This window comes from Suricata suricatta, chromosome 12 (assembly GCF_006229205.1).
Source record: "Suricata suricatta isolate VVHF042 chromosome 12, meerkat_22Aug2017_6uvM2_HiC, whole genome shotgun sequence".
Lineage (NCBI taxonomy): Eukaryota > Metazoa > Chordata > Mammalia > Carnivora > Herpestidae > Suricata > Suricata suricatta.
The window spans coordinates 32,718,815-32,738,468 of NC_043711.1; the positions used below are offsets into that span (position 1 = coordinate 32,718,815).

The 19,654-nt window shown below is 41.2% G+C and overlaps 1 long non-coding RNA gene across 2 annotated transcripts in view; it reads right to left on the reverse strand.

The window, feature by feature from the left end:
* Positions 1–588: 588 nt before the first annotated feature.
* The window catches only part of LOC115275220, a 38,826-nt gene continuing 19,760 nt past the window's right edge, over positions 589–19,654 (reverse strand). Inside the window, exons 1-4 of one of the 2 annotated variants that reach the window (XR_003901428.1) lie at positions 8,743–9,046; positions 6,324–6,365; positions 5,572–5,700; positions 589–1,108 (exon numbers count right to left, since the gene is read on the reverse strand). This is a non-coding gene — a long non-coding RNA (uncharacterized LOC115275220). Of the gene's footprint in view, positions 1,109–5,571; positions 5,701–6,323; positions 6,366–8,742; positions 9,047–19,654 lie in introns of those variants that run through there. The other variant, XR_003901427.1, reaches the window with a different exon arrangement.

A 19,654-nucleotide genomic window follows, 5' to 3' on the forward strand; every position in this document is an offset into this window, starting at 1 on the left:
GAAGTCAGCACTCAGCTTTCAAGGACATATTATAAATAGAGCCTTAACAGCCAACTCTCCTTCCTTATCTGAAAACTGACACCAAACACAGGCAACCGGGACAAAAAGAAAGAGAACAGGGTCAGTGGTGGAGCAGATAATCAATATCTTTAAGTGATATGAGAGTAGAGGTTCCCAAAGGGGAGGTGGGGAGAGTCCTGAAAATGACAGCCTGAGAAAGCCTGCCGGGCTCTCCCAGGGAGTGGGGGAGTGGAGGGTGGGGGGAGGGCAGGCATTATTTCAAACAGCAGATTCCATGTTACATTTTTTTAAATTAAAAAATCTAATTGGCTTTATTTAGTGATTCATGAATTGGGTGGCATCCCATTTAACAAACAGAGGGTGCTTCCCCATATTACAACTCTTATATTTGGGGGGGGGGAACCCAAATCTCTTATTCTCACAGTACAAATGACTGCAATTGCAACTCTGCAGAATCTTGACCTTGAAGCTGTGTAGAGTTGCAGCAGGTCCCAACGGGACAGGAGGTGGGCTCTGAATTGTGAGGTGAGATCATTACCCTGCAGTTTGGGCCATTTGAGACATGGATTCTAAAAGCAGAGAAATGCTTTAATGCAGAGTCTTCAGAAGAGAAGTAGGGCCGGGCAGTTGGAAGGAGTCAGTGCCCAAAAGATTCCCATAGAGTTTAAAAAGACCATCAAATCCAACCCTTCTGTTTTACAGACAATGAGGTGCAGAGAGGAGTCTCTGGCATGAGGGCTAATAGTCATAGCTGGAAGTGCCATACCCCACTGGCTTTGCCCTGAAGGTGAAGGGATATAGTGAAAGATCAGGGACTCTCCTAGAAATCATGTTCTAATTCTAACAAGAGAATTCAAATGTGACTTTCTTTAGAAGGCTGGGACCAACTCCAAGGCGCTGGCTCAATGGACTTGAAGGAAGAGACAGGGAAGGCTGCAGGCTCGTCTTGCTATTCTCCATGGTTGCTAGGAGTCCAGGGTTCTTCAGATAGGTCCTTCCAAAGACCGGAAGTAGTGGGTTGGACAGGATGGGATGTGGAGAATCCTGAAGAAGCTGTTGGCCTCTGGGCAAATAAAACAATGCCCCTCTAGGGAACAGAGTTTTTGATCAATCCTGTGCAATAAACCACACCAAAGTGATGGTGACCTTCATTCTCACACTTCTCTCAACTCTGACTCACACCCTGACCTTTAACCTAATTCTTTCTTTGGCCTGACCCTAAACCTGCCTCTGATCTTTACCGTGTCTCTGAGCCTGACACACTGACCCTCATCAAGACCCTGACCCTGATTATGGTTACATGGACACCAGAACCATGTGACTATAGGTTGGGGATACCATAAATGGTACAGGTCAGGATCTGTCTGCTGTCCAGGGGGTAGAGGGTCAGATCTGGGAAGGATGACACGGCCTTTTTATAAATCTGGGGTCTCACATTTACAATTAAAGTGGCAGTAAGGTTGAACCAAATTCTCAAACTGACTTTGACTCTGGTTTTCTCTCTGACAGAACATGACCCAATCCTTTGCCCTATCCTGACACTACGTTGACTCTTAGCCTGTTGCTTCCCCAGACTTTGGCCCTAACTGACAGTGACATGGACTGACTCTCATCCTTACCCTCACATTAAAATTGTCCTCTATACTGACTCTGATCCTGAGGCTGATCCTAATCTTGATCCTAAAACTGACTTGACCCCCAACTTTTTCCATGACCCTCACCATATTCCTGTACCTGACTGTAGCCCTCACATGAACACTGGTCCTTATCTTGGTAATGATTCAAAACCTTTTCCTCCTACTCCCTCTGAATCTGATCCTAATATTTACCCTGATGCTCACAAAGACTCAGATTCTGAAGCTGACCCTCACCAAGATCCTAACCCTGACCTTGACCAAGATACTCAAAAGTCAAAAGACTCAGTCTTTTCATGACTGAACTCTGACCTTTAACTTGAATGTCACATTAACTCTTACCATAACCCCAATCTGACCCTGATCCTGATTCTGAATAAGCTCCTGACCTTAAACCTGGCTCTTACCTTGACCCTACCTTCATCTTGACCTTCACCCTCACTTGTCTTTGAACCTTACTTTGAACCTGACACTGCTCTAATCATGATCATGACCTTCATTTTGATCCTGACTCTTACCTACACCCTATCAAGACTGTTATCTTGACTCTAATCCTTATACTCACCCTAACTCTGCCACTGACCTTCATTTTCACTTTGACCCTGATTTTGACCCATACCCTTACCATGACCCTTACTCTATATTTCACAGTGATCTTGAACTTGACTCTGAATCTTACCCTCACTTTGACCCTATTAATCCTAACTCTGACTATCAACCTAATTTTACTCTGAAAACATTACCCTGAATCTCTAAGTTTGACTCTAATTATAACAATGGGAATGTCATGACCCTCATTCTTTCATATAATTGGACTCTGACCATAACCCTCACATTCATATACATTCTGAACCTGACCTTTACCATGGTCCTTACCTCCTATTCTTGGGTACCCTGACCCCTCACCTTTATACTTTTATGAACTGATACTAAACATTATCCTGACCCTGATCTTAATCCTAAGTCTCACAATGACCTTGTCCCAAAAGCTTACCTGACAATGACCCTCAATTGGACCTTCACTATGACCCCCATCTCACACTCTCCATGATCATCTTCCCAAACTGACTCTGATGTCACCTTAACATTGGGTCTGACCTCCTCACCCCTGAGCTTTCCTTGAACTTGATTCTCACCTTGCCCCTACATTTAACCTGACCTGAATTATCACCCTACATGGAAAGCCTTGAACCAATGATCCTAAAGCAGACCCTGATCAAGGCACTACTCTCACACTGACTCAGATCCTGAATTTGACCCTAAGCCTTACCTGATTCTAAACTTTACTCAGATTTTCACTATGTTTTCAATCTGACAGTGATTATGACCATCAAACTAGCCATTACTCTGACCAGTTACTTCTGTGATTTGCCCTTAACCCTTAATCTAACTTAACCCTTAACCCTAACCTCTCCCGGAATTCTTATTCTCACCATGTTTATAATTTTGGCCCTTACCCATACAGGTACACAGAACTGTCCCTTCATTAAACGGATACTAAATCTGTACTTGACCCTGACCTTCCCTCATTCTGATCTTACCCTGACTCTACCCCTAACATTGACATACTCCAGACCCTCACTGTAACCATGTACTTTGACCCTCATTTTGATGTGAATCTCATCCATACATTGACTTGACTCTGACCTTAACACCTTGCCTGAATTGATTCCAACCTCACTTTTATCTTTTTTTAACCTCACTTTTATCCTTAACTTAAACCCCACTCTAATTTTGAAGATTAACATGACCAAGACTGTCACCCTGATACTCATCATTATTCTGACCCTCACGTGATACTAACCCTGACTTACTTCACCCTAAATTGACTCTTACCTTGACTCTCACCTTGATTATGTTAACCTATCCCTGAGACTTATCCTGACCATGACTCTTACTTTAGCCCTCACCCTAAATGTGACTGTCTTGACACTAACTGGATGTTAGCTGAATTTGACCATGAACATCACCATGACCCAACTCTTACCTTCACCCTGAACCTATCCCTGATCATATCCCTGATTCTGCCCTCACAATGGCCCAAACCCTTATGTTGTCTCTGACCCCCACTATCACCATGACTTTAACCTGACCCAGAACTTTACTTCCATGACTGAATTTGAGCCTGGAACTCATGTGACCCCAAATTTCAGCATTAGGCTGATCCTATCCTTCACCATAATCATGATGTGGACTTTAAGCTGCACCCTTAAACCTTATTCTGACCATCACCAGGTCCCTAATCCTGCACTTAACCTTGATTTTCACTGGAAACTTGAACCTCAGTCTCAACATGACCATCACCTTTATTCTGATCTTGATGTTCACCTTGACACCAAATCTCTCACTCCTACCTTGACACCATAGTGACTTTCATGCCTTCCCTGCCCCTGAGGCTGACCATGACTGTTAAGACCATGACACTCTGACTCTGACTTTGATTGTGATCCATACCTTGACCCAGACTGTCATCTTGTTCTTGACCCTGTGAAGCTGACCTGATGCTGACCCTCACCATGTCTATCCTTAATTGTGACTATGACTTGAATCAGACTTTGAATCTGACCCTCACTCTGATCCTTATGCTCATTATTTACCTTCTTCACAACACTTATCCTCAATGTGACATTTACTTTGATGTTACCCTGACATTGTACCTGACTTCCTTATTCCTCAAATATTACACTGTCCTGAATGATCAACCTGACCCTGAGCCTCTTCATCACTGAAACTAACCAACACCATGACTTTGACCCTTATACTATTCTCACCCTGAACTGACCTTTGCCCTATGTGACCCTGATTCTCAATATGATCCTAATCCTGATCATAACTTCATTCTTACCACACACTGAGAGTGAATCTGATTAGAATCTTCACCCTGACCCAGATCCTCATGCCATCCCTCCCCTAAACAGTGACTATTACCTTGAGCTTCATCTTTACTTTCACCTTGATCCTGATCCTAATTGTCACTGGGATCTGGAACTTCTTTTATATGTTTATCCTCACTCTTGACATGACCTGCACATGGAATCTCACTGACTCTGACAGTGACCTATATTCTCAAACTGACCCACACTCTGACCATCACCTGACACTGATCCTTAAATCTATATTCACCCTCACTTGGCCCTGTACCAGACCTTCTCTTCTCCCTTATATCGACATAATCCCTTCACTGACCATGGCCCTCAAGTTGATCAAAACATACACTCTGACCCAGATCTATTTTTTTAAGCTTTTATTTTTAAGTAATCTCTACACCCAACATGGAGCTCAAACCCATAACCCCAAGATCAAGAGTCACAGGCTCCACCAACTGAGCCAGACAGGTGACCCTCACTTTGACCCAGATCTTGATCCTAACACTGATCCTGACCCCAACATGATCCTAAAACTTACTGTCATCATGACCCTGACCCTCAATCTCACCCTACGACTATCTCTCTGACCCTCAATATGATTCTGACTCTCATAAAGGTTCTTATCTTATTCTGACTTTAAAAATGACCTAAGCATTACCATGTTGAGTTTATACATGAAATTTTGTACAATTTGCATGCTAGTTCCAGCTAGATTTATTATAACTATAAATAAGAATACATTTTTAAAATCCATGTATAATTCTGAACTTGCTTATACTTGTACAGCATGTTTTTAAACATGCTGCATTTAATTGTCTTAGTATGATCTACCTCAAAGTAAGAAAGTATCATTGAGAACATGTGGTTCTAATTGATCTGCCTCAGATAAAGTATGGGTTAATTTTAGCAGTCAACAAAAAGTTTCTGTAGAGATGAATGGCTGATTTCTTCTTTACTGTGAGTCGGTTCATGTAAATATGATTTTCAGTGATATTTGCTTTAACTCACAATAAGAAGTCACTGTGTAGAGAACAATGTGTAAATCTGACCTCATTTTCACATATATGGCTTGGATTCCTCTTGTTCTAGCTCACAGGAAGAAAATGCAGTGAATGTGCCGATGAATGCAGATAAACGTGAGTGTCTGAGGTTTCTCGGGTCATGCCGTACATACATCTCTGTGAAGGTAAACATAAGTGGAAATGAAAAAAATATGTGTTAGTGCAAAGAGCCTCCATCTCAAAATATTTCTCTCAAAAGAGAGTCCTTAGTGCTCCTTAAAGTACATGGAGATGAACACAGGCACGGATGAATGTGTGCCATTCATCTCTAAGGTGCAGCAAGTGAGGAAGAGTCTAGGATTGGTAGTGAAAAGAATCTATACTAATATAAACAACCTCAATCTCAGACTTTCCTCTCAAAACTAAACCTTTATTGTGTCTCAGAGCAGAGCAAGATAAACACAAGGGCAGAAAATACATTTCAATTCAAAGCACATTATTCTTAGAAAGAGAAAAATAGATAAGAATACAGTGTTTACTAAACATAGTTTTAATTAACTCTTTGTTCTTAAAATGCCAGTGGGTTGGCAAAATATGCAAATGACTTTGGATAGTAATACATATAAATTTGTATCTGCCTTCTCAAAGCTTTTTTTTAAGCTATTTATTTATTTAAATAATCTCTGTACCCAATGTGGGGCTTGAACTCACAACCCCAAGATGAAGAGTTGACCAACTAAGTCAGCCAGGTGCTCTTCAAAGCTTTTGATTAATGCAACATAAATGCTCATAAAAATTACCTGGTGGTTTTTAACTTTTTGCACTCTCGATGTCTCTCGTGTCTAGAGAAAAAAAGAAAAAATGGTTAAAAAAGAGTTTGGTGTATATAGTTGATTATACTGGGCACAAGCACTACAGAGAGATACAGGTCTAAGTATAACATTTGATTTTCTGTTTATTTTTAACAGTTATGCAGTTCACCCACATAATAAATTTAAGATGATATATCAGTGTATGTATGAGATTGACAATTATATTTTGAAGCTATAGTTTAAGGGGCGCTTGGTTGACTCAGCCCGTGGAACATGCAACTCTGGGATACTGGGGTTATGGGTTTGAGCCCCATGCTGGATGTGGAGGTTACTTAAAAATAAAATCTAAAAAAAAATAAGGCTATAGTTTAAGTTATCTATATGTTTTATATCTATATATGTCTTTTTTAAAGTAAGCACAATAGCCAATGTGGGGCTTGAACTTACAACCTCAATATCAAGAGTTGCATGCTCTGCTGACTGAACCAGCCAGAAGTCCCACATATCTACATATGTCTGGAGGCAGACACTTTGTTACAGAAGTAATGCGCCAAAAGAGTAAAATTAGAATTTGAGCCTTTTGTGTAAAATGACTTATTTTATGCCCAGATCAGAAGTTCCTTTTTATCACCAGCTATTAATTGTTGGTTAATATTAATGTTCATGGTTTTTGCATATTCTTCAACCATTTTCTTAGTGATTCTCTCAGATACCCTTGATCAAATTTTATCTATTTAAAACAAAAAATTTTAATGTTTATTTATTTTTGAGAGAGAGGGACAGAGCTGGGGAGTGGGGGAGGGGCAGGGAGAGAGAGGGAGACACAGCATCCAAAGGCGGCTCTAGGCTCCAGGCTCTGAGCTGTCAGCACAGAGCCTGACATGGGGCTTGAACCCATGAACCGTGAGCTCATGACCTGAGCCGTAGTGGGATGCTTAACCAACTGAGCCAGCCAGGCGCCTCTAATTGTATTTATTTAAAGTTAAAAATGCTATCACATAGTTAAGGTCACCCTTTAGACGTAGACAAATTCCAGAAATTAAATCAGTTCAGATGACTAGCATAAATCCTCTTACTTACTGGGGGTTGCCAGGTTACAAAAAATAAAAGTATAAATATTTATACTGATTGAATATGTGCTTTTCAGGTAGTCCACAAAGTGAGAATCACTCAGAAACAAAGGTGTTTCTAACCTTGAAAAACCTATATAAATTGGACATTAAAGAACTTTTAGAAAATTTGCTATTACCTAAGAAAATAGCTATAATAAAAATAAAAGGTCAAAGGTAAAGACCAATAATCTCACAGTAATGCTTTGGCTCACCACTGTGTTAAACGACATTAACCCAGATAACTGCCTTATAAACACACAGACAAGACAAGTCTTGGAGAAATTCAAGGAGGGTGTTAGTAACTGTCAGAAAGAAGTCTCCAACTCAATGTAGGGTATTCATTTCATCTCAGGATGGCCAATTATACCAAAACACTTGAAAACGGAGTTTAATAAAAACTCTTCGTGATGCCACACATAAAACAATGATAAATCAGCAACAATATTCAACTAACACTGGTGGCCTCATTTTAGGTGTGGATGCCAAAGATGTTTCCAAAGCAAGCCTGATCTGGCAACCACACAGTCCTGATAAAACAGTCCAGGTGGGTCATGGACAAGAACCAAGGGCCCTAAGGTCTTATGGACACCTCCAAATGCTTTCTGCAATATATCAGAAATTGTTCCATTTATCGTGCATGTATTCCCAGGATGCACTGAAGTTTTACCTTGCTGGAAAGCTATGCCCATACCTGAAGGGCACCTCCCTAATGACACAGACATTAATCTTAATAGTACTTTGATTAAGTTCTTTTACATAGAAACTTCACTATCCTTGACATCTCCGAGTTGTCAAGAACTATAGACAGAACAGAATCTTAAAAGTAAAATTAAACAAAGCTCTCAAAAGTCTTCAAAGTCCCACCACCCCAACTATCATGAGCTTTCCAATCTGTAAGAGAAAATCTTCTGGAACACACACGTTTTCTCCTTATTTTGCAGGGGATGAAACTTCCTCAAAGGGTCAAGGGGATGGACCCCATAGTCTACCTGGGGTCCAACCCTAGGCCCATTCCTGTCTTGGGGGAAAGGATCAAGCAGTAACACATCTCTCTGCTTGCTTCTTTTCACTTCCTTTACCCATAGCCCAGTGACAGATTGCAAGTTTTACACCATCCAACATCCTTTTGCAATTTAATTTTTGTAGGCCTCCACGCATGCTCGCCGGCAGGAAGCACCACGGTTGGCAAAGTTTGCAGAGAGGAGGGGTTGCCCCTGCATGAACTCAGGGCGGTCAGCACTCACTGTCGTTAAGGAATGCCCGTGGCAATCCCCTTGCCCCCGCCAATTACTGACCTGTGGGGGAAAGCAGCCTGGCCGACCATCAAGCATGCTCTCAGATGCTTTGGCTGCCAAATTGCTGTTCTGGAAGAGCCAGGGCTAGGAAGAGCCGTCAGCACCCGCCAGGAACGCCTGCAGCGGCGGCGGCGGAAGCACAAGGGTTAGCGGGGAGGTCTGCTGCATTCCTCTCTTTCCTCAACAGGAAGAACTACACAGGAGGCAGTGGCGGAACTCAGATAAACATCGGATTTCACTTGCTACTTTAAGAAAGTGCTATTGCGCTGGCCAGGCCCATAGGCGCGCTGACACCGAGGGCAGCTGGTCCCAGAGCGCCAGCTCGGAGTCTCCATCTGCTGGCGATGTGGTCCGTATTTTCAGGGTGAACTGATGTCTCTGAGGGCATTTTGGAATAGGAATAAAGCAAATTAGGTCAGGGCTATCCAAGGGAGTCATAAAAGAATAGTTGAAAGGTATGTAAAAAGCAAAATAATTTGGTGACAAAAGGAACTTCTATTGATCTGGACATAAAATAACTCAGTTATTTTCATATGAAAAACCTAAATCCTAATTTATTCTTTGGGCACATTATTTATGTAACAAATATTGGTAAATGATCTACTGATATGCATTTATTTGTATATGTGCTGCTCAAGCAAACAAGATATGCAATTATTTGTATGAATTTAGGAATTCATTCACATACAAACATAAATAGGTGATAATTTAGTTTCTGATTTTGGCTGTTAAATACAATTATTTTTCAGTCCCTATCAAAATAACACCAGCATTCTTCACAGACCTACAACAAACAGTCCTATCATTTGTGTGGAATCAGAAAAGACCCTGAACAGCCAAAGCAATCTTAAAAAGGAAACCCAGAAATGGACCCACAAATGTATGGCCAACTAATCTTTGACAAAGCAGGAAAGAATATCCAGAGGTATTAAGACAGTCTCTTCAACAAATGGTGCTGGGAAACCTGGGCAGCCACGTGCAGAAAATGAACCTGGACCACTTTCTTACTCTATACACAAAAATAAGCACAAAATGGACGTTTGACCTCGGGGGCAGCAACTTTTTACTCAACATGTCTCTAGAGGCAAGGAAAACAAAAGCAAACATGAACTATTGGGACTTCATCAAAATAAAAAGCTTTTGCACAGTGAAGGAAACAATCGGCAAAACTAAAAGTCAACTAATGGACTGGGAGAATATATTTGCAAACAACATATCAGATAAAGAGTTTTATCCAAAATCTATAAATAATTTATCAAACTCAACACCCAAGAAACAAATAATCCAGTGAAAAAATGGGCAAAAGACATGAATAGACACTTCTCCAAAGAAGACATCCAGATGGCCAATCAACACATGAAAAAACGCTCAACATCACTCATCAGCCTGGAAATACAAATCAAAACCAGAACGAGACACCACCTCACACCTGTCAGAATGGTTAACATTAACAACTCAGGCAACAACAGATGTTGGCGAGGATGCAGAGAAAGAGGATCTCTTTTTTTTTTTAACTTTTAATGTTTTTTATTTATTTTTGATACAGAGAGAGACAAGCATGAGAGGGGGAGGAGCAGAGAGAGAGGGAGACACAGAATCGGAAACAGGCTCCAGGCGCTGAGCTTATCAGCACAGAGCCTGATGCGGTGCTCGAACCATGAACGTGAGTGAGATCATGACCTGAGCCAAAGTCAGAGGCTCAACCAACTGAGCCACCCAGGCTCCCCAAAGAGGATCTCTTTTCATTGCTGGTGGGAATGCAAACTGGTGCAGCCACTCTGTAAAACAGTATGGAGGTTACTAAAAAAATTAAAAATAAAACTACCCTATGACCCAGCAATTGCACTACTAGGTATTTATCCAAGGGATACACATGGGCTGTTTCAAAGGGGCACAGGCACCCCAATGTTTATAGCAGCACTATCGACAGTAGTCAATGTATGGGAAGATCCCAAATGTCCATCAATGGATAAATGGATAAAGATGTGACATATAGAGAGAGTATTACTCGGCAGTCAAAAAGAGTGAAATCTTGCCATTTGCTACTATGTGGATGAACCTAGAGGATACTATGCTAAGCTAAATTAGTCAGTCTGAGAAAGACAAATATCATCTGACTTCAATCATATGAGGAATTTAAGATAAAAACATAAACATAAGAGAAGGGAAGCAAAAATAATATAAAAACAGGGAGGGGGACAAAACATAAGAGACTCTTAAATACAGAGAACAGAGGGTTCCTGGAGGGGCTGTGGGTGTTGGGGATGGGCTAAATGGGTAAGGGCCATTAAGGAATCTACTCCTGAAGTCATTATTGCACTATATGCTAACTAACTTGGATGTAAATTTAAAAATTAATGAATTAATTTAAAAATACAATTATCCTTGGATGTCTGGGTGACTCAGTCTGTTGGGCTTCCAAGTTTGGCTGAGGTCATGATCTCATAGTTCATGAGTTTGAGAGCCCCATGTCAGGCTCTGTGCTCGGAGCCTTGAACCAGCTTCAAATTTTGTGTCTCCCTCTCTCGCTGCCTCTTCCCTTCTCAGGGTCTCTCTCTCTCTCTCTCTCTCTCTCTCTCTCTCTCTCTCTCTTAAAAATAAATAAGCATTGAAAAAAATTAAATACAATAATTCTATGCATAAGCCTGTGCATCTATGCAATCCTTGCATCTAGTACAAAAAACATTTATATTAATTAGGACCTGTAGTTAATCAACTCTCCTTTTTCTATAGACAGAAAAGTCACCCAGAGAAGAGAAATTTTAAAACCATCCAACTTTTATTATTTTAAAATTTTGATAAGATAAAAATGAGGTATTCTAAGCCTGAACAAGCTGACTCCACAGGTTCTGTGCTTATGTGTGCATTTGACTTGTGCCTTTGAGCCAAATTCTGGGAACATACCTGTGATGGAATAAATTGGCCTTGAGGCTGGTTGCACTGGGAGAGAATGCACCCACTGGGAACCACTGGGGGTCTCAGCAAGAGTGTGTTAGAAAGTACCTCTATAGAGTTTGGTCTTTACTTGGGTAATTTTAGAAAGGCCTAAAGAAATGAGTGTTTGCTCTAGATTGAGTGTTATTAGAAAGTGGGGCCAATTCTATGATTGTGTACTTTGTGGATACACCAACACATACCTAATAATTTAAAGTTTTGGGGGCACCTGGGTGATTCAGTCAGTTGAGCATCCAACTCTTGCTTTTGGCTCAGGTCACGATCTCAGGATCGTGGGATCGAATGCACAGCATGGAGCCTGCTTAAAATTCCCTCTCTCTCCCTCTACCCTTCTCCCCAACTCACACACACTCCTCTCTCTCTCTCAAATTAATAAAATAAATAAAATAAAGTTTTTAAGTATAAAAATTTAAAGTATAGTTTGTCAGTATATTAAATAAAACAATATATATCATTTTAAATTTACAATGTGAATGCACTCCAGCAACTTTCTAAAATAAAGAAGTAGAAAATCAAGCAGAAGCTGTCCATAATTTGTACCCCCTATCATCGACTATCTGTATTAATTATCTTTAATTAAAGAAATCATTCTTTTCTTTTTCTGTAGACATGAGTGACACCTAGAGGACAAAAAGTTAAAAACCCTCGAGATAATTTTTTAAGACCATTATCTCACATCAATTAAACATCTTGAGGAGGTAAGTACAAACACACATGTGGTATCATCCAGAGGCATTTGCATATTTTAATTCACTGATATTTTAAGAAAGAAGGGAGTCAATTAAAATTACAGTTGGTAAACAGTGTTTTATGTCCTCTTTTTTTCTGCAAGTAAGAATGTGTCTTTGAAATGAACGTGTTTTGGTATCTTTAGGCTTATTTCAGTTTAAGGAGCAATAAATGCTTTTCTATGAAAGGGACGTCAGAGGGGCGCCTGGGTGGCTCGGAAGGTTGGGTGTCTGACTTCAGCTCAGGTCATGATCTCACAGTTCATGGGTTCGAGCCCCGCGTTGGGCTCTGTGCTGACAGCTAGCTCAGAGCCTGGAGCCTGCTTCAGATTCTGTGTCTCCCTCTCTCTCTGACCCTCCCCCTCCCCATTCATACTGTCTCTGTCTCTCAAAAATAAATGAAAGACATTTAAAAAATTTTAAAAAAAAGAAAGGGATGTCAGAGGCTGAGCCAGTTTGGATGAATATCAATTGTTTGCAATGCTACTTCTTATTTGTGTAAATTGAGACATATGCATAATTTCTATGAGAAGAAAAATCCCCAAACTCAGAAACATGCTTCCTCTCAAGTCCTCGGTCTTCCTAGGAGTTTCAACAAGGTGAGGGTAAATCTATGCCATATATGTGAAAACGAGCTTGTATTTACATGCTATTCTTATGCTAACTTCTCATTGCACATTAAAGCCAATACAGTTGAAAATTGTACATATGTGTTACAGGTAAGGGGCAAAGAAGAAATCAAGTTCAGAACTGAGCAATTGATCATCAAGATCAATAGCTGCATACTCTACTGACTGAGCCAGCCAGGTACCCCTTAAGAGAATTCTGGTTTTTTTATGCTTATTTTTGAGAGAGAGAGCACACGCGTGAGCGAGCGCAAGTGGGAAAGGGGCAGAGAAAGAGAGAAGGAGACACAGAATCCGAAGCAGCCTACAGGCTTTGAACTGTCAGCACAAAGCCCGATGGGGGCCCAAATCCAAAGTCAGACACTTAACCCACTGAGCCACCCAGGCAGTTAGAATTAACTGGTAGTATTGAACCCATGCTTTACATGAAGTAAATCAATGAGAACCACACATTTTCCTCAACTCTACTTTCTTACTTTGAGGTGGACCATATGAATAGAAATCAGTGCAGCATATTTGAAAACATGCAGTACAAGTGTAAATAAGTTCACAAGTATACAAAATTCTCAACAGTACATTCTTAGCATGAGTTACTAAAGAATCTAGATGAAACTAGAGTATAAGGGCATGAGATTTCATATTCAGACTCATCTTGGTAATGACCAGTCTCATGTGAAAGCCAGAGGTCAGGGTCAGTATCAGAGTCAGTATCAATACTGGATATTGATCCAGTGTTTCATGACAATAGGAAGTATCAAGCTGGATAGGGTAGGTTTCAGATCAAGGTGAGGATATTGATAAGAATAGGGACCAAGCTTTGTGGTGGGGAGAAAGTAATGGACAGGTGGAGGATGATCATCAAGGGTCAGTGTCGTATTGAACATGAGCTTCATAGTCACAATAAGGGTCAAGATCAGGGTTAAAGTGTGTCTGGATCAAAATAAGGATCACAGTCAGTGAAGGGTATGTTATCAGAGTGAGGGTCAAGGGATAGTCAGGTACAGTGTCAGGGTTAGTGTCAGAGTGAAAGTAATGTCAGTCAGGGTAAGAATGTGTATACTATCATGGTGGGTATCCAAGAGATAGAGTCATGTAAGAACCACGGTTACTTTTAGTGTCATTGTAAGAGTCAGGGTCAGAGTGAGGGCCAAGTAAGAGTCAAATTATCGGTAAGGATTACTTCAGTTTCAGGAACAAAGTGAGTATAAGATTAAGGTGAAAATATTGAGTCAATGTTTAGGAGAGAGTCAAGGTGAGGGTCAGAGTCATTTTCAGTATCAACAAGAGGTAAGAGTCAAGGTATAATCAGAGTCAGGGTCAGAAGAAGTCATGATCAGAGTCAAGGTAGGGTGAGGGTCAGATGCAGGGTGAGGGTCAACATCAGGGCCAAGATCTGGTATTGGTTAGGATCAGGGTCAGGTTGAATATCAGTCAAGTAAGGTACAAGGGGTGAAGAGGTCAGAGACAATGTCAGGGCAATGTCAGGATTAGAGTCAGATTGAGCCTGAGGTGTTGGAGAGGGTAAAGGTGAGAGTCAGGGTGAGGGTCTGATGCATGGTCATGGTCAAGGTAAAGGTCAGATCATGATAAGGGGAAGGTTCATGTTGAGAATCAGTGTCAAGTCAGCTCAGAATGAGGGTCAAGATTAGGGTAATGATCAGGTTCAGATGACAGTCAAAGTAAGAATCACAATCAGGAAGAGGTTCAATGAGGGTCAGAGTGAAGGGAGAATGAACGTAAGGGTCAGTGTCAAAATGTGCCATTGTAAAAGCAAGAGTGTTAGCAGCAGGGTAAGGGTGAGGGTCAGTTTCAAGATTAGCAACTGGGCAAAGTGAGGGTCATGATTAAGATGAAGTTCAAGGAAAAAGACTAAAATAAGTAAAAGCTCAAGCTGAGTTTAAGGTTCAGGGTCAAATGTAGAGTCAGGGACTAATAAAGGTAAGAATGAAGGTGAGGGTGTATGCAGCGGTCAGTGTCAGGACAGTGGAAAGGAATAGGATCAGGGTGAGAATGAGGATCAAGTGAGTTTTAAGCCCAAGTGTAAGGCCTGAATGAATGTGATAGATAGTAAAGTTCTAGGTTAGGATCAAGGTCATGTGAAGTAATTGAGATAATTGTGAGGATCACTGGGAAGGTCAGGTGCACAGAGAGTATCAGATTCAGATTCAGAGTAAAGGTTATTCTAAGGATAGGCATTAGGGACACAGTGAGGAACAAGGTCAGGATAAGGGTGAGGATGTTAGGGTTAGGCCATGGTGAATTTCAGGGTCAGGCTTAATATAATGGTCACCATCAAGTTGAGTTCTAGTAAGAGTCAGGGTCATTGTAAGGGGTCAGTAAAAAGGGTCAGGGTTAGGATAAGTCTCAGAATCAGCTTCAGGGTTAGATCAATATCAGGTTGAGGGACAGGGAAGGTACTAGGGAGGATCAGGGTTAGGGTTAGTTTCAGGTTAAGGATAATAGCTGGAATCATTGTCAGAGTGAGCAATATAATCAAGGTCAGCATGAAGGTAGGTTTCAGACTTGGATGGAGGTCAAACTCAGATGTAGGGTGAAAGTGATTGTCTGAGTTAGGGAAAGGAGGGCCAGAGTCATGAGTGTCAATGTCATTTTATTATTTAGAGACAAGGTCAATGTGAGGTTGAAGATCAGGGTCAGTGTCAAGTACAGGATGGGGTCACTGTGAGATAAGGGGGGGATTCTGCATTAGTGTTTTTGTGAGGGTAAGGGTTAAGGTTATAGAAATGGTGACTTTGAGCCTGAAATTCAAGGAGAAGATCAGAGTCAGATTCATGATGAGGGTCAGGTCTAAGCATGAGGATCAGAATAAGGGTCAAGGTCAGGTGATAGACATGGCTAGGGTTAGGTTTAGATAGAGGGTGATCATCAGTGTCAGGATAAGGGTAAGTATATATTTCAGGGAAAGAGCTTGATAGTCAGCAGTATCTGGTTGAGGTTCAAGGTCAGAGCTAATGTTACGGTGAAAGTCAGTGAGGGTTAGGGTCAGGTAAGTTTCACAGCCAAGTTTAGGATCAGGGTCAGCATGAGGGTGTTTTCAGAATAAGGTGATAAAGTTAGGGCATGGTCAGGGTCAGGCTAATCTTCAAACTGAACTCAACACTCAGCCTGATGTTTACCATGTCTATGAATATGACTGTCACCTAATTGTGACTCTCATCCTTAACAAGGCACTGCAAATTTGCATTAACTCTCAAATTCATATTTACTGTTATCCTAACCTTGACCATGAACTTTTAAACCAACTTTAATCTCACTCTTATCCTGATATGACCCTCGTCCCAAAACTAATCCTAACATGACTTTTACCCTGACCTTGCCTTAACCCTCATCCTTACCCCTTTTCTAAAATTTAACTTCAACCTGACCCCTAACCTGACTTTGACCTTCACCAGACACTATCTCCCTCACCTAGACTCTGATATTTATGCAGACCCTAACCTTGAATCTGACACTCACTCTTATACTTTCTCTGACTTATTACTCTATACCTCACCCTCTCTCTAACTCTTATCTTCACTCCATGATCATCATGCTGACTCTCACCATGACTGACCCTTGCCCTGATCCCAAAAAAACATATACGTTCACACAGACTGTAAACCTGACTCCAACATTCAACTAACCCTGACAGTAAGCCTGAGTTAAACCTTTAACTTCACAGTCACACAGTACAGAGCCTGAATGTTGCTCTACCCTTACCTTGACCCTGACTCTGATCCTGACACTCAGGTCCTAATGCTCACATTAATCTTGACTCTGATTCTTCCTCTCACACTGACCCTTTTCATGAAATAGATCTAGAACTTCAGTTGACCTGTCACCCTGATACTGACCTTGACACTCAACTTTATCCTTAGCATGCCCCTTAGCCTGAACATGTTCTCACTCTGACCTTCACCCTAACTATGACATTGACCCGGAATCTCACTAGGTCCTATTCCTCACTTCTTCTCTAGCAATGGTTCTGCCTATGACCTTTATGCTTACCCTGGCATTCATGCAGACCCTTTTTGCAGACTCTGGCTTTGAACCTGATGCTGAGCCTGACCTTACCCCTATTCTCAAACTGACTCTGACCCTAACTATCATTCTGATACTGAGCCTGAATCAGATTCTGAAATTGACCTTACCTTGTCCATATCCTCTTATTCGCTCTTTAAAAGGCCTCACCCTTCAAACAGACTCTGATTGTCATCCTGGTACTATCTGATTTCCCCACTCATGAGAGGTTACCCTGAAATTGACCTTTAACCTAATCTCAATACTGGCCCTGATTTAATCCCAGGTTAACATCCTAAACTTGGCTTTGAAGTGTTCTTAACCTTTATACATCTTTGTCTTTGACCCTGTCCTGAAACCTACTCTGCATAGAGCTTCATCCTAATCTTCACCAAATCTTCACCCTCAGACAATGCTGACCCACACCAGGATCCTCACTCTTTCCCTTAATCTGATTTAACTTTCACCCTGAACCTTACCCTGAATCTGAATCTGAAATCACCCTGACTCTCATATGAATGCAACCCTGATCTTCACCTCAGGGTGAATCTCCCTGATTTTCACCCTGAACCAGACCTTTACCCTAACCCTGATTCTTATCCCCACCCTGAACCTGGCCTGTACCCAACAGCCACCCTACTCTGACTGTGATTTACCCTGTATATTACCCTTAAGTTGATCCTGACCTGAACTTGACCCTGAAAGTTACCCAACTCTAACCTTCCCCTTCACCTTAAGCATGATTCTGACTCTTACCTTGAGATGCAACCTGGCTGTTAAACTGACCCTTTTCTTAAAATGTACACCCACACTTACTCTGATAACCATCATTTCTCTCTGATTCTGACTGTCTATCACACTTACTGTGGCACTCATGCTGAATTTGACCTTGCTTTCTGAACTTCACCCGCATCCTTACCCTCTACCCTCACCATGTTTACAACCTTTGTCTTTTTTTTTTTTACAAACTTGATTTTTTTCCCACATACGTACACTGACCCAGAACCGCCCCCCATCTCAAAATGACTATGCATTGGACACTTAACCCTGAACGTCAACCTCAGACTCACCTTATCTGTCATCATGAACTTGATATTGACCCTCCCCCTTCCCATGGCTCTCCCGTGAACCAGTCCATTGCCTTTACCCTGCACTTGACTTTGACCTTCATCATCATCTGAATTTCATTCTCACGTGAGAATGACTCTGCCCCTGATGTTCATCTCAATACTGATTCCAACCCTGACTTGTATCCTTAATGTTTATTTATTTTTGAGACAGAGAGAGATGGAGTGCAAGTGGGGGAGGGGCAGAGAGAGAGGGAGACACAGAATCTGAAGCAGGCTCCAGGCTCTGAGCTGTCAGCATGAAACCTGCTTGCAATTCTCTCTCTCCCTCTCTGTCTGTCCCTCTCCTACTCTCTCTCTCTCAAACTAAATAAATAAAGTTAAAAAAAAAAAGAACTTTGTTTCTGGCTCACAGCTTGCAGCTATAAACCTAAATGCTGTGTCCATTGCAATGGATCCTTTTGGATCCTATTTATTATACTCTGCAAACACGCTTCCATAGGGAATGATAATACACACATCAGTCATACCTAACAAGACCAAGAATATCAACAACGAGTGTACTTTCATAACCTTTCCCAAGGGAAAAAAAAACCAAACCAATTTGCACTTATGTTTTTAGGATCTATTTTTTTAAAGACATATTAAAAATTGAAAACTTGGCTTTATATATAGTTCACAGAATTATGTATATTGTGAAATAAAACCAGAGATTACTTTTAGAGGTGGAATAAATCTTTGAGAGTTTCTATTGGATAAAGTTTCCATTGAGAACTTTGCAGTAAGAAAAGTCACCGAACTGGTTTAGAGTAATTGATATAGTGGGAGAAAATATCTTAAGACTCCAGAATAGTTATGGATTGTCTGGGTGGTTCAGCTGGTTAAGTGTCATCCTTCTGGGCTCAGGTCATGATCTCAGGGTTTATGGGTTCGAGCCCTGCATTGGGCTCTCTGCTGAGAGCAGATCCTCTGTCTCCTCTCTGTCTGCCCCTCCCCCTGAACTCTCTTTCTCTCTCTCTCTCCCAAAAATAAAATTTAAAACATTTTATATATAAAAAAAGACTTCAGAATACATCCTATATGCCAGGCATAGCCCAGGGTGCTACGATCACATAGTGGTTAGTCTCCTATAATCATTAATTAAAAAGGACTCTGATTTTGCTACTTAGCCGACAACACCCTGCCAGCTTACTGGGGCAGCCAAGTGTCCAGGCAGAAGAATGACAACTGAATATTCTTTGACTTGGTCAAACAGAATCTGTTCTCAACTTGCCAAGGAGTTAATTGTTTTTATTCCTTCACTAGAAATATGGTAGCTCCATGTTGGAGATGAAGAACTGATCTTGTCATGTCACTTCTGACTTGGTTTGTAAGCCCCATATCAACATCATGACGAGTATTTCTTATGTAGCCACAGACACCATATCCCTGAATGGACAAAGCTGGCAGCTATACTATTAAACAATCAAAACATAAGAAACACAGCCCATACCTTACACCATGCAGGAGAGTAAAA